Raw genomic sequence first — 15105 nt, 5'->3', positions numbered from 1 at the left:
TATAAACAGCAGGATTTGCTGATTTTCCTGGCTTGTGTATTATCGTGTAGGTATATTCCTGCAGACGCAAACCCCAGCGCTCAATTTGAGGTGGCATCTTGGCTCTGGGATTTCCAAAGATGGTGACGAGCGCCTGATGATCAGTCACCATGGTAAAATGCTTGCCATAAATAAAAACATGGAAGTGCTCGCATGCCCATACAACCGCAAGACTTTCCTTATCGGGTTGGGAATACGCCTTTTCCATGTCCGATAAACTGCGGCTGGCATAAGCCACAATATGTCTCTGGTCTGTCTCAGTGTCAAACTGAGCTAGTATTGCACCGAGTCTCACCGGGCTGGCATCAACAGTTATTTCTGTGTGTCTTTTGGGGCTGAAGTAAGCCAGGTTATCCACTGACTCAACAGCTCGTTTGATTTCTTGAAATGCCCGCTCACACTGGGGGGTCCAGACGAATGGCTGTCCTTGTTTTGTAAGAGCCCGTAGCGGGTGACTTATGGTGGCGTGATCCTTTATATATCTGGCGCAGTAACTCGGCATGCCCAGAAAAAATCGAATGTCACTCACGTCTTGCGGACTCTTGGTATCATTTAGCGCTATCACTTTCTCGGGATCAGGCTTCATCCCGGCTCCAGAGAACACATGTCCAAAGAATTTTAGAGTGGATTGATGGAACTCGCATTTGTCCTTGTTGAGGGTAAGATTGGCTTCTAAAAGGGCATGACACACCCGATCCAATGCTGTGTCATGTTCCTGGACATTTGACCCATAGACTAAGATATCATCGCTATAGTTCAGTGTGTTTGGTATGTGCTGTATGGTCTGGCGGATGGCCTCTTGGAAAATTTCCGCAGCGGAAGAAATACCAAAACTAAGCCGTTTGTATCGAAATAACCCCAAGTGAGTGGCAAATGTTGTGATATAGCGCAATTTTTCATGCAGTTCCAGCTGATGGTACCCTTTATTTAAGTCGAGTTTTGAAAAAACTCTCGCGCCATTTAATGATGAGATCATGTCACTCAAGTGAGGTCCTGGATGACGCTCCCTTTCGATGGCAGTGTTGGGGAGCCTCATGTCCACACATAGGCGCACCTTTTCGGGTGTCCCTTTCTTTGGCACAATGACCACAGGTGACACCCATGGTGTTGGACCGTCTGTTCGTTCAATAATGTCTGTTTGTAATAGCTCCTGAATTTCAATCTCCACTGCTTGTTGAAGGTGAAAAGGTACCCGCCTGGGATGTTGCACTACAGGGCGGACTTGCTCATTAATATGTAGTCGAATCTGACATTTGTTCATCTTTCCAAGACCAGTGAATAACCTAGGGAACTTATGTATAATGTCTGGATCATCGCTGACTCTGTATAAAATTTCAACTAGCCGAAGGCGCTCCGCGGTGGGTAGACTGAGGAGACAGTCAGCTTCCGGACCTTCTATCACATGAATGTATGCCGGCACAGAGGTGGTTTTGTGTTTGAGTGTCGTTGCAAACTTTCCCAGACAGGGAAGAGGCTTCTTTGACATCCACTTGAATACTCTGACATATGCCGGGCTGAGGGGGGGGGGGTGGTGGCTTCATTTTGTTGTACTCAGTCACAGGGATATAATTCAGTGACGCCCCACTGTCCAATACAAATTTGGTTGCATGAGTTCCCACACAGATATACAGTCTGGAATACTTTTTCAACTGATCTGGATCAGCTACCATGCTGACATACTCATCCGTGTATTCTGATTCCAGAGATGCTGATCTGGACTCTCTAGACGGTGACCTTCTCATCCATTGCGACTTGCGAGAGTCTCTGCTGGAGTGCGACGAACCAGAGGATGATTTGGGCCAATCCTGTACTGCTTTCGCATGATATCGCCTTGTGCCATGGCGAGAAGACCTGGTTGTTTCATTCATTTTTTCCTAACGATATTCTCCACACATCGCCTCAAAGTGATTTTGTCTCCCACACTTCCGACACTGCTGACCCATTGCAGGACAACCATCTGTGTGTGGAAAGTCATATCCACACCTATAGCACTTTCGAGGGCGGTCTTGTTTCTTATCTCCTCGGCCAGACTCTTGGCATCCGCGCCTAACGTACTGGTGACAGGATGACGGTCTGGATCTTCGCCGTCGATCTCTTGAGTGTCTGCGAGAGTTATTGGCCTGCACACAACATGCTTGTTCCCGCTTTCACCACGTCCTGTTTCCATTCTTTTGGCATGCTCCTCTGCTTGGTCATGCACTTGAGTCATTTCTTCGATCTCGTCGAGATTATGGCTCTTCCGTAGCAGCCGCCTTCTAAGCGTCTCTGATTGGCAGCCATCAATTATTCGCAATCTGATGGCAGCCTCTGTTGAAAATGTGTCGAACTCACAATATCGAGACAGTCGGTGTAGCCTCGCTATGAATGTGCTCATCAACTCCTCCTTTTCTTGATGAGCTTGGTGAAACATGTACCGTTCATAATCCAGATTTCTTTTGTGTAGGAACTTCTTATTTAAAGCATCTCGCACCTTGTGTGTCTGTTGTCGGCAGTTCCTTGATCAACTTGCTAACTTCTTTCCCAACAAGATTGCGCAGTGCAATCAGTTTGTCCTCATCTCTCGTGACTCTTGATCCCTTAATATAGTCCTCAAAGTCCTCGAACCACTCCTGCCATCTGGGGCCCATGCCTCCTCCCACTATCAGGGTCAATGGTTCCGGGGGACGCAGATGTGACGCACCAGTTGCGATTGGCGTGATTGCTGCCGCACCTTCATTGTTCCGGGGCGGTGAGACTGCCATTTTGCAGTGAGCTTTTGTCCCTTTTTGTTTCTTTGCACTTGCTTGTCGATATCACTCTTGTGGTTACTTGTGCTTGTTTGCGTTTCACTCTTGCATTTGCTCGTGCTTGTTTGTTATTTCACTATTGTATTTGCTCGTGCTTGTTTGTTGTTCACTCTTGTATTGGCTCGTGCTTGTTTGTTATTTCACTCTTGTATTTGCTCGTGCTTGTTTGTTGTTTCACTCTTGTATTGGCTTGTGCTTGCTTGTTTGTTGTTTCACTCTTGCATTGATGAGGGTTTGTTGATTCTTGGCACTGCCTGACCTCAAAATGGCCGCTCAGGGATTTCACAGGGAATATCTCCCAGGTTGCCTGATTCTAAGATGGCCGCCAGTCCAGAAATCTCGCCCTCCACAAGATTTGGTTTCATTCACTCCAGGCTCTCTTCAAGCTCACAAGGACTTACTCGGCAATTACCGGCAGCCGGCTTTCTCATGCATCGATGCCTCAGCGATGTCTCAGACGCTCCTTGGTCACTGAAGGTAGGATCGAGGTAGGCTCTCAATCTCTCTTCTTTGGTTGCACGCTGTTTTGCACGCATCCGGGGTGAGCACCCGATTTTGGCGCGTAGCGGCGCTTCACTTCAACCGCATCCAGCGCTCGACCGCGCTAGTTCAGCAGGGCTCTACGCGGCAGTTCACGGAGCAGGGGCAAATACCGCTGGCCTTTCACTCTGGGCGGCGGCTTCAGCAGGTGCACATGTGTCACGACGGCGACTGTTCCTCGTGCTCTGCTCGGGACAGGGCGCTTCCTTTCAGGGGTTCAGGGGTGGCAAACTGCACCATCCCACCCTCGTCGCCAGCTGTAGTGTCTTCCTTCTAATAATGACAGACACGTACTTGTATTTATAAGGAGCTTTATTCTTTGCTTCCTCTCTCATCCCTGTCCCTACTCTAAGCTCTTCCTGCCTTCGCTCCTCCTCTTCCTCTGGCCCCCTAGCTCCACCCATACCCAACTACTAGACTACACATTCTTACAACCACAAAAGCAACACAGCACTGCAACTCATTCTCAAAGATGGACTCCATGCTGTCGATGAATGTCCAAGTGGATAAACTATTAAGATCAAGCTTTGCTACTATAAAAACGCTGCGACGAATTTTCCCTCATTCGGGATGGTCCAAGCTACCATCTCCCTTGTTCTATCCAAACTCGATTACGCCAATAGCCACTACCACGGATCACCTTTCACGACCAAGTAAAGACTACTACGGATTCAGTACTCGGCTGCCAGACTACTCTTTCATATCAAACCACGAGACCATATCTCCCCTGCCTTGAAAGCCCTGCATTGGTTACCGGTTGCCAGAAGATCCACGTTCAAGCTGCTTTGTATTGCCCACAAAGCAATACATGGAATAGGACCACTTTTCATCAGGAATAAAATCACCAAACACATTCAACAAAGGAACCTCCACTCTAAAGGAGCATCTCGCCTCAAAATTCCCACCATACAAGAAAAAAACCATGGGCGGCACATCCTTCTCTGTTCAAGCAGCCAAACTATGGAACTCTTTACCCCCCAACATAAGATCCACCGACAACCACCTTATCTTCAGAAAACTACTCAAGATCTGGCTCTTCCCCACATAAGCACCATACGGAAAAAAATTTTTACAGCATATCTCTCTGTATATAAGCATTTGTTTTCACTATAGATATGCACCTATCTTTGTGTATTACTTTATAAAAAGTAAAATAACTATGTTGTTAAGAGAAAATAAAAAAATAAATAATAATAATAATAATAATAATATTCATCAATAAATAAAAATCATCTTTGCTCTACAAATACGTACTTCCATTGTGCATCTATGTACCTTCCATGTACTTGGATCTGTGTGTCTGTCACTTTTCTCCTGAAAAAGCATATCCAATGCACTATCCTATTTCTCATAGTGTGCCTCTATCAATATATTTAATCTAAATATACTTACTTCCTTTATGTGTCTATATACTTTCAATGTACATATGGATCTATATATTTATCACTTTCTTCTAACTTAGCATTTCCAATACACTAGCCTATTTCTCAGCCTATACTTTACTCTATATATCTTCTAGCCCAATCTTCTGACTCATCTCAAACTTCTATCTACTACTCCTTCTAATGCACTACCCTATCTCTCATCCTATACATCTATCAATATATCCTCTACATCCATTCTCTCATTTATCCCAAACCCCATACCTCTACTATGATCGCCAAAATAACCCTTTCTAGAGTCTCTCCTGCTCTACCCCTCCTTGCATCATCTGACACCTCTTTTTACTACACCGATCCCCTAAAACAAACCTTTCTAAACTCTCTCCTCTGACTCCTTCCCTCCAAAACTCCTTTTTACTCATCCAAAAGCCCCTTCCTACTGCTAAGACCGTAAAAACAAATCCTTCACTTTTTTACCCCTCCGCTATCCTTTTCAATCAAAATTAACAGACTAACATGTTTACTTCTCAAATTCCATATTCCATATTCAACTATACTAATATACTGCCCAAAAACTGAATAACATATCTACTACTCAAATTACTTCATATTTATACTATACTAATTTTCAACACTAATCCTTTATGGGTTCTGTAGTGGCGTGCTACTCGCCAGAAAAGCGCTTCAACACCCATCAGGGGTAACAAGTGCTATATGAATGCAAATCTTTCTTCCCCTTTTATCCATCCGCTATCCTTCTCACTCCAAGTAACAGACTAATATCCACCACTGAAATTACCTCATATTTCACCATATTAATTCACCACTAATCCTTTATAGGCTTCCTGAATAGCATGCGTCAACAAGCGAGCAATAAATGCAATTACAATACAATACAATACAATGCCAGGGCAGTGGGTTGTAGGCATGGCACACAGAGATGTATACCATGTCAACTCTTCACTTTGTTCTGCCCAGATAAACGCAGCCTGCAAAGGCAGTATGTGTGTGTGTAAGGGTACAGGACCTCTAAGGGTGGCACAATAAGTGCAGCAGCGCTTAGAGGCCTTTTCTGGTCACAGTGCCCTTGGTACCTTTTGTACCATTTACCAGGGGCTGACCTGTAGTCAGAAATGCCAATTGGGTTTAGGCTTCAATGCAGTTTTAGGGAAAGGACAAAGGCCCTAGGTACCTGATTAGCAGGAACTCAGGGCATACTCAGTCAAAGCACATCAGTAATTCAGCAAAAAGTTGGGGCAACCATGCAGAAAGAGGGCACTTTCTCACATATACCCATAGGTCTCCCCAGGGGTTCTACCTCGCAGTATTACTGTATCGGACTAAGGATGGCGTCGGGCATGAACTTTATACATAGATATTATACATGAGATGGTAGTCCTGCTGTGCCTCCAAGAATCCTCATGCATAATGTATGAGAATTCGAACTAGGGAAAACCCGTGTTCTGAATGCAGTGTCATATCTAAGTAAAAGGAACTCTCTTGTGGCTGCTGAACCTGATGCTGTAGCGATTTTTGCACTGCTGGTGAAACGCTCCTGAACGCTTTCTGGCGCCGTCATACGGAAAGCGCTACCTGGCAGCGCTGGTGGATAACTGCTGGCGTTTCCCGCTTCGCGGGAAACACTCGTCTGTGAAGGGTTGTAGGCGGCTGGAGAGTGGGAGAAACCACATTGCCCACAAGCCATCTGGGCCAGGAACAACTCCCCGCCACGCCCCCCTCACCTGGCTTCAATTGCGCTGAAGGTCCGCTGTGGAGCGGAGAACTCTCTTGTGGCTGCTGAACCTGATGCTGTAGCGATTTTTGCACTGCTGGTGAAACGCTCCTGAACGCTTTCTAGCGCCGTCATACGGAAAGCGCTACCTGGCAGAGCTGGTGGATAACTGCTCGCGTTTCCCGCTTCACGGGAAACACTCATCTGTGAAGCGTTGTAGGCGGCTGGAGAGTGGGAGAAACCACATTGCCCACAAGCCATCTGGGCCAGGAACAACTCCCCGCCACGCCCCCCTCACCTGGCTTCAATTGCGCTGAAGGACCGCGCATCGCGGAACGCGCGCGGGCGTCGCCGGGCTAAGCCCAGGCAAAGGGCGGGCCCTCTGTGGCCCTCAGTGGCCGAGGTAGGCCGGGCTGGGCCCCGTTATTTTTATCTTGAACTAAAACAAAACTGTTTAGTGTTTAGTAGTTGTGCTACCTATATTTTACCTTTATACTATGACAACAAAAACATTACGCTCAGGAAGAGTACTGGGTGGAAGGTCTTGTATAAAAACCAGATCAAATTCTTTAAGGAATAAAAAGGAAAATAGCGCTCTACTGAAAGGTCAGATGCAATTGTTGAAAATTTGGGACAAACCAGTGAATAAATCTATGGAAGCGCCAATTATTTCTAATAATTCATCGACAACTATGGCTGATACACAGTTTGAAGTAGTGAAAATTACCAAACCCGAGTTGACTATAGGAAAAAATATATCTACTTCTCTCCCAAATATTAATTCAACCCCCTTAGTAGGGACATCTAAAGGCTCTAATTCTGATCTCACTAAAGTTCCTCAGTCCAAGACTTTCAAACACACAGAAAATGAGGAAATGAATATAAATGATCTTTCCATCCCATCCAGTATCGATCTTGAACTTTGTGGTCGCTACTTGGACGAGAAAATACCGGAACAATCAAAAACCAGTAAAACTCCAAATGGAGCAACACCATTGGGTTTATTGCTATACAGTAGCACTCCTTCTATGGCATCAAATGACATCTTTTCATTACAGAGCAATTTGAACTCCCCACAACTCAATCTATCTGGGATTTGCTCTCTCATTGCATCAGAACAACCAAAAAATGAAAAACCTATCTCTGAATCTCTGATAGCTCTCGAACATTTACTCGCCTCCATACTTCTTCTATTAGGTAAATTTGTCGGGAGCTCGGATTGCATTTTGCACTCGGTTACAGAAATATTGAAAGTATTGCTTGAAAAAAAGTCTGAGATTGGGGCTACTGAACATACTGAAACTGCAGACCAGAAGGACTTGGTCAGTAATCCTACTTTGAGTAAAAATGCACAAATGGGAAAGCTGTTAAAGGTTGAAATTCATGAGCCCTTTGTGGCTCCTCCCTCACTCCCCTCACAAAGGAGAAAAGAATCCGAACCATCTCTGAAGGAAGTAAGTTCGGCAGAGGCCAACCAATCTGTCGTGATAGATCTTTTTCCTATTTTCAATCAGGATGTAAAAGATTCTGAAGGAACTGTATTGCCTAAAGAGATGGTAAAAGTAAAAAGTAGAAAGTATAAGGGAAAAAATAGGAAACCTACTCGAAAGCATAATAAGAAAAAACAGAGACAAATCATTTTTCAAAAGCACACTGATACAGAAGTCCGTGATGTAATAGATATGGTAGATAGATCATTATTGGATACTTCCTCCAATGTGGTTGTTGTTTCCGCTATTAACTCTGTTGCAGAAGATCTACCTGCTGTCAGTATCATGAATGAGGAACCATTAAACTCTAAAGCTGTCGAAATAATTTCTATGGAACCAGCAAAGGAGGCCATAAGAAAGAATACTAATACTGAAAAAAGGGTACTTAACCCGTCTGCTCCTATTTTTTGCCCCATTGCAGAGTAACCGACGAACATCTTTTGTGTCCTCAAAAAAATTTCTAACCTCTGTATTGATACTTTGACATTGGACTTCCTTCCCTTATTTGACTCTGACCTAAACTTGAATAGATCATGGTTGATTAATTCTTTCAAAGACATTGAAAGTTTAAAACTTATCCTGTCCAGAGAAATTGACCTGGTCTCCATAATAAGGGTTGGAAGTGAACAACAAGCACGAGTAAAATTTTGTTCCAAAATTATTGCTAACTTAGTTCTCCAACAAGCAGAAGCATTTCAGTGTAGAGGGATCGATGTGCTTCCTTTTATTAACAACGGAAAGTGTTTCGCTCCCAGAGAAGAAGCCTTTAAAATGGGTTGTGGGAAGGAAGATCATTATTCCTATAGTAAAGACTTAAAAGTTTGGGTTTCCCGAGGCAAACGTATGGTTTCTGAGGTATTACCTCCCTCTGTGAATACGGATAAGCCTCCAGTAGAAGATAATCAGTTATGGAATTGGCTACCAGGAGTTCTGTCTAATAACACATCGAACAACCCAAGACTGTTTCAACATCTTTAACAGTCAATTAAAAATAGTTTCCTGGAATGCCGCAGGCTTACACAATTGTTCTGAGAAATTAGAATTTTTACTATCTTTGCATGTTGATGTGTTATGTATTCAGGAAACATGGTGTAAAAACAGTATAGATGGAGGTAAAGATTATATTGTCCTTGAGGCTGCCGCTACATCTGTAAAGAAAGGTCATGCAAAAGGTGGAATCGCCTGTTTTTTATTAAATACATTACAATGGCAGTATTCCCACTACAAGGACAGCAGTAATCTTTTCCAGTCCATAACTATTGATAATATAGGGACAGTAGGAAATCGTTCTTCTCTTGTACTTTTAAATGCATACATTCCCCCTGAAGATACTTTTAACGTTGTTTTGAAGCGAATGTTTTCTTATGTAAAACAATTATTAGAGCAGGATCAGCCTCCTTATATTTTGCTTATGGGTGACTTAAATAGCAAAGTTTCTAATGCAAGTATAGATATGTTCAGAAATACTTACAAGGAAGAAGCATATAATATACCTCAAGCAATTTTTCCTAGTAACATCAATTCTAATAAAAGAGGAAAAATATTACTTGAAGAACTTAGCTATTTTGAGGGTCTAATTGAAAATGGTAGGATGCCTTCTGACATTCCTGCCAAGTTTACACATAGGTCATTTAGGGGTGAATCCATTTTGGACTATGTGATCACGGACTACGATACGTTTTCCTTCATTCAAGATATAAGGATCTCTCAGTCTTTCTTAAGTGATCATAATATGATTAACTTAACTGTTTTGATACAACTTCCAGATACAGACTCTTGGTCTATAACTAATAAAGGAGTCTCTATTCATTCCAAATCTGGAAGGTGCTTTTGGGACCCCACCAGTATGAAGGAAGTCCAAAATATACTAGCTCAAACCATTCTGGAATTAGAAGAATGGCAGGGTAGGGAATTTCTAAACTTTGAAAATTTTAAGAAAAGGGTTACTACGTTAGCTAAGAAAACAAAAAATACCAAAAAGTCGTATTCCACTCCTAGTATACTATTACCCTTAAATAAGGAGATAAATAAACTCGTGAGGCTACAGTACCTAAGTAGAACAAAGGAAAATGCACAGAAATTAGCTCTACTACGGAGAAGGAGGGTCAGATTGAAAATAAAATTAAAAAGAGATAAAGAAGATTCCCTCTGGATTAGGTTAAGGGAAGCATTAGCCTTTAATAATTCCAGAGAATTTTGGGCAATAATAGGGAAGGGATGTGGCGTAAGAACCACCCCTATTCCCATTGCTATTGCTGAAGATATTTGGATAAAATTTATATCTGGTTTGTATGCTTCTAATGGTGCAGTGGGTGACAATGGGGATCTAGTTCCGAATAGCAAAAATAATATAGAGCTTCCATCCGAGAAAACCATAGCTTCTGTGTTAAAGAGCATGCGCTCTTCCAGAGCTATGGGTCCTGATGAACTACCGATGTCCCTATTGAAACAAGATGTCACCTCCTGGAGCAAGATCCTTCTTCCAATATTTCATGCATGTCTCCTTTCTAGATCTGTCCCTGACTCATGGAGAGGAAGTATATTAATTCCCCTATTTAAAAAGGGAGAAAGGGAGAATCCAGCAAATTACCGTCTAATAGCTTTATTGGATGCAATAGGAAAAGTGTTCGCTAAATATCTTTTAACTTTGATTAATGATTGGATAGATCTTAATCGTATTTTACCTTTGGAACAAACTGGATTTCGTAAAGATCATGGAACATTAGATAATTTAACAGCATTGCAGGTGATTACTGATAAATATGTACGTGTTCGAGGTGGTGGAATTTACGTGCCATTTATAGACTTCTCCACAGCTTTCGACAAAGTAGATCGTCCAACGCTGTGGAGAAAGCTTGCAGCTTTAGGTATGCCAATACAGCTTCTTGAGCTTGTGAAGGCCCTTCACTCGAACACATGGTGCAAGGTGTTATATGGTGGAGAGAGAGGACTCTCACAATCCATACCTTCCCCAAATGGTTTGAAACAAGGGTGTATATTGGCCCCTACATTATTTTCTTTATATACGGCAGACCTTCCTAAGTTTATTTCTGCTTGTGAGGGGCAAGCCCCAAAAATTGGAGAATCAGCGATATCGGTTTTAATGTATGCGGACGATATCCTTGTCCTAGATCTAACACCAAAGGGCTTGTCCAACCGTCTGCAGGCATTAAATCGATTTGCAGAAGCACATTATATGAAGATTAACGTCTCTAAAAGTAAAATAATGTGCATTTTTGGAAAGAAAAAATGTAGATCTGTAAATTATTGTTGGGCCATAGGAAGACAAAAACTCGAGGTGGTTAAAACTTATACCTTTTTAGGCAAAATCATTTCAGCAAATTTAAGTGAGAAACCCCACATTGAACACAATGCACATAAAGCATTGGCTCATGGTATGGGGTTAAGTTCCCTGTATAACGCTACAGGGAAGAGACACTTCTCACTATTTCTAGAGGTATTTAGAGCAAAGATCCCCGCCACATTACTTTATGGATTAGAACTAGTGGAGCTAAATTATTGGGGATTCCTGCAAAAAATAGAAGGAAAGGTGCTAAGAAGAATTTCCTCTCTAAATACAGCTTGTTCTGTCTCTGCATGCAGGCTAGAATTCGGACTCCGAAGTTGTTGGGTGCAGGGGCTGATTGCCCTTGTAAGGTGGGTGGCCTGTTTAGCGAGAAGTAACCCAGATACCTTACGGGAAGCTATCAAAAAAGAACTTCTGGGCCACTTTAATGAGTTCTCTATGCTGGTTAAGAACTTTAGAAAAGCTGTAGTTTTGTTGGAGTTGGATGAAAGCTCATTGTTTTCGCTTACTCCGGCTGAACTAAAGTCTAAATTGAAATGCGCCTCATGGGAGCTCAGTTTCAAGATGGATATAATCGCTAAACAAGGGAATAAAGAAAGGCAACTACTGTTAAGTACATATACACCAAAACTGGCCCAACAATATCTTACCTGGAATATTCCCCACAGAGTCCGTAGATTGTGGTACCTTTTAAGACATGATTTGCTCCCCCTTAATTACCTCATTGCGAAGTGGTATGGTGTATCCCCGATATGCAACCTTTGTAGTAATGCGATACAGGATCGTAATCATGTCTTGTTTATTTGTCCGGCATTGCACCCTTTGCGTTCTAAGTGGCTAAAACCAATTTGTTTACAACTGGGGATTTTAAATGTTAAAACTTTTTTCCATGCACTTTACTGTCCGCCAAATGAAATGTTCTGTTTTAGAATTCTTAACTTCTTCAAGGGGTTTTTAGATATTTATTAAATGTTTCATGGAGAAGAGCTAGATGACTGCTCAACCATGGAATAAGCTGTGGCTCTTTTAACTCAGTAACCTATGTTTATCTTTGTAACCATTATTGTATAATTGTATGTGTTTTATGTGGCCCTCAGTCGAGAGCCAAAACATAATAAACTAAACTTGAAACTATCTAAGTAAAAGGTCAGTCCCTGTAAACCGTTATAAGTGTAATGTAGGGAAGAATAAAGGTGAAGGGTTACGAAGTATTACCTATATTATGGTACCTATATGGAATATAACACACCATGGTTGCAGTAAATTTTAATTGATGACTATCACCCCACCGTGAATTGCAAAGGGAGTGATGCTGCTGCAGCCAGGACTGCACTGAGGAGGCGGATGGCCCGCCGCTATGGTAAATCCATGGCAGTGGCTCTCTGCCTGTCAGGAATACTGCCTGTGAAAGGCTCGGTGGCAGCTGATGGATGAGCGGAGACCCTGGTTCGGCCTAGTCAGGCTTCATCTCTAATCCTGCTGCCCCTCTCTAACACCCCTCTTCTGCCACTGTGTTGTAAAGGTAGGTAAACTCTTCGAGGAATGAAAGAAGAAGGAATCCAAATGTAAATTAATAAGAAATCATTTAATGGTTAGACAGCAACTCCAGCGTAAGGATTGAATGCCGTTTAACAGTCCGGCAACCCTATTTAAGTAAAACGATGCCTTTCAAATGACAACGCAGACACGCGATCCAAACACACATGCACGCTTCAACATTCAAACCATAACACACAGACACGCGTTACCAAACTACATACACACCGCACGCGAGCACAACACGAGACATACACACATTCAAACCAAAGCATAATGTTCATTGTTTGTGAATGACGCGCGTGCGTTCACGCGCGTCATTTCAAACAATAACCTCACACAACACACCTCCCTCCTTTTTTTTTTTAAGAGAGAACAAAGTCATTGAACCTAGATGGGATTCTGCGACACCTTGAGCTTCTCAGTAACTCTTGCGAATCCGGATCACAATAGGTAGAAACAATAGTAGATGGTCCAGATGGCTTTGAATCATTTGCATCAACATCTAAAAATACATTGAATGAGTCGTCCTCATCAGAAACCACACTTAATGGGTTATTTTCATTATCTTGCTTGCTGATGTTATATTTTGAAACCCTGCTAAAATGCCAAACACTTCCATCAAATACCCTTACAGCATTCTTGAATATTTCAATAACTTTGACAGGATCAGACCACTTCGCTAGTCCTTTGTGTACATAGCTGCCTTTTTTCAATCTCACAATCCCACCCTCGTCGCCAGTGTTGTAAAGGTAGGTAAACTCTTCGAGGAATGAAAGAAGAAGGAATCCAAATGTAAATTAATAAGAAATCCTTTAATGGTTAGACAGCAACTCCAGCGTAAGGATTGAATGCCGTTTAACAGTCCGGCAACCCTATTTAAGTAAAACGATGCCTTTCAAATGACAACGCAGACACGCGATCCAAACACACATGCACGCTTCAACATTCAAACCATAACACACAGACACGCGTTACCAAACTACATACACACCGCACGCGAGCACAACACGAGACATACACACATTCAAACCAAAGCATAATGTTCATTGTTTGTGAATGACGCGCGTGCGTTCACGCGCGTCATTTCAAACAATAACCTCACACAACACACTGCTCCTACCCCAGCCCTCATAGGGCTGGGGTAGGACGAAGGGTCCAGGCAGTCCACTCTTTTCTTCTGGCCTCGACATGCCCTCGCTCGATACTCCCTGCCCCCTCTGTGTCTCAGAATGTATATACAATCCATTGGAGAATAATTCCTTGTTCACTTGCATAATGTGATGGACAGGGAACAACGTGCCTACAATGGATCCAAAGAAAACTATATATATGTAAACGAGTTTTTAGGCCAGTTTGTGACCTACTGTTTATCTTGACTATTAGATTCTTCTTGAGGTGTACTTCCATCCTCTTCTCTGTTGCTGCTAGCTTTCTAGTTTCATGTTTCTCCCCATTTGTGGAGAAGAAACTGCCGTGAACATAAATGTATAGTGCTGTAGGAGAAAGCGCTTGGCGGCCTCGGTTTCTGGTGCTTTGAAGCAGTTTTACAGTCTTATCAGTTTCTCGTTACTCAAATATGTGTAACTTCTGAAATTCATGTTTCCCTTGTCTTCTTCACTGCTTGATTTTTGCTTGCGAGAAAGTGTCACTCATAGTTGTTGAATGTCACTCATAATTAGAGTGAAGTTATGAAATGTCACACATAAGCTATCTGAAACCTTGGCAGCTATGAACATGGCTAAACACATTGGCATTTCTTGCCAAAGGGTCTCACATACGTGACACCTATGTATTTGCCAGTGCTTGTTTTTTTGTTTTGTTTTTTAAGAGCACGGGGAGATTAAGCAATTTAGGCAGAACAACACTATTTGAGCATACGCCGAGAATGAAAGCATGTTCCGCTGTTCCAAAATCGGCAGCTGTGGTCGTAAAGCCTTGTTCACGATGCTATAAAAAGTTTCGATTATTTTGCAAGGCTGGCAGCACAGTAAACGTTTTTAACAGTTGAAAGAATCATGCGTTGAAGCAAATTAGATTTTTGTTGAAGCAAATTAGGTTTTTGACAGGCGGTCTAGTGTTTTGATTCGTACTTCATGCGGTCTAGTGTTTTACATCTAACTGTAGCGAAATTGAAATCAAGTGGCCATATTGGGTAGGAATCGTCAGTCGTAAAAGGTGAACTGCGTTATGTTACCAAAAATATTTACTCTGTAGTTTTAGCTCTATCTTTAAATTACACATTTGGAATTTAAAAAAAATCGCTAGAATACGAGAAGGTAATAAACCAGTG

Source organism: Lissotriton vulgaris, chromosome 3_1 (genome assembly GCF_964263255.1).
Source record: "Lissotriton vulgaris chromosome 3_1, aLisVul1.2, whole genome shotgun sequence".
Taxonomy (NCBI): Eukaryota; Metazoa; Chordata; class Amphibia; order Caudata; family Salamandridae; genus Lissotriton; species Lissotriton vulgaris.
The sequence above is the reverse complement of the archived record's forward strand: the minus strand, read 5'-3'. Positions refer to the sequence as shown.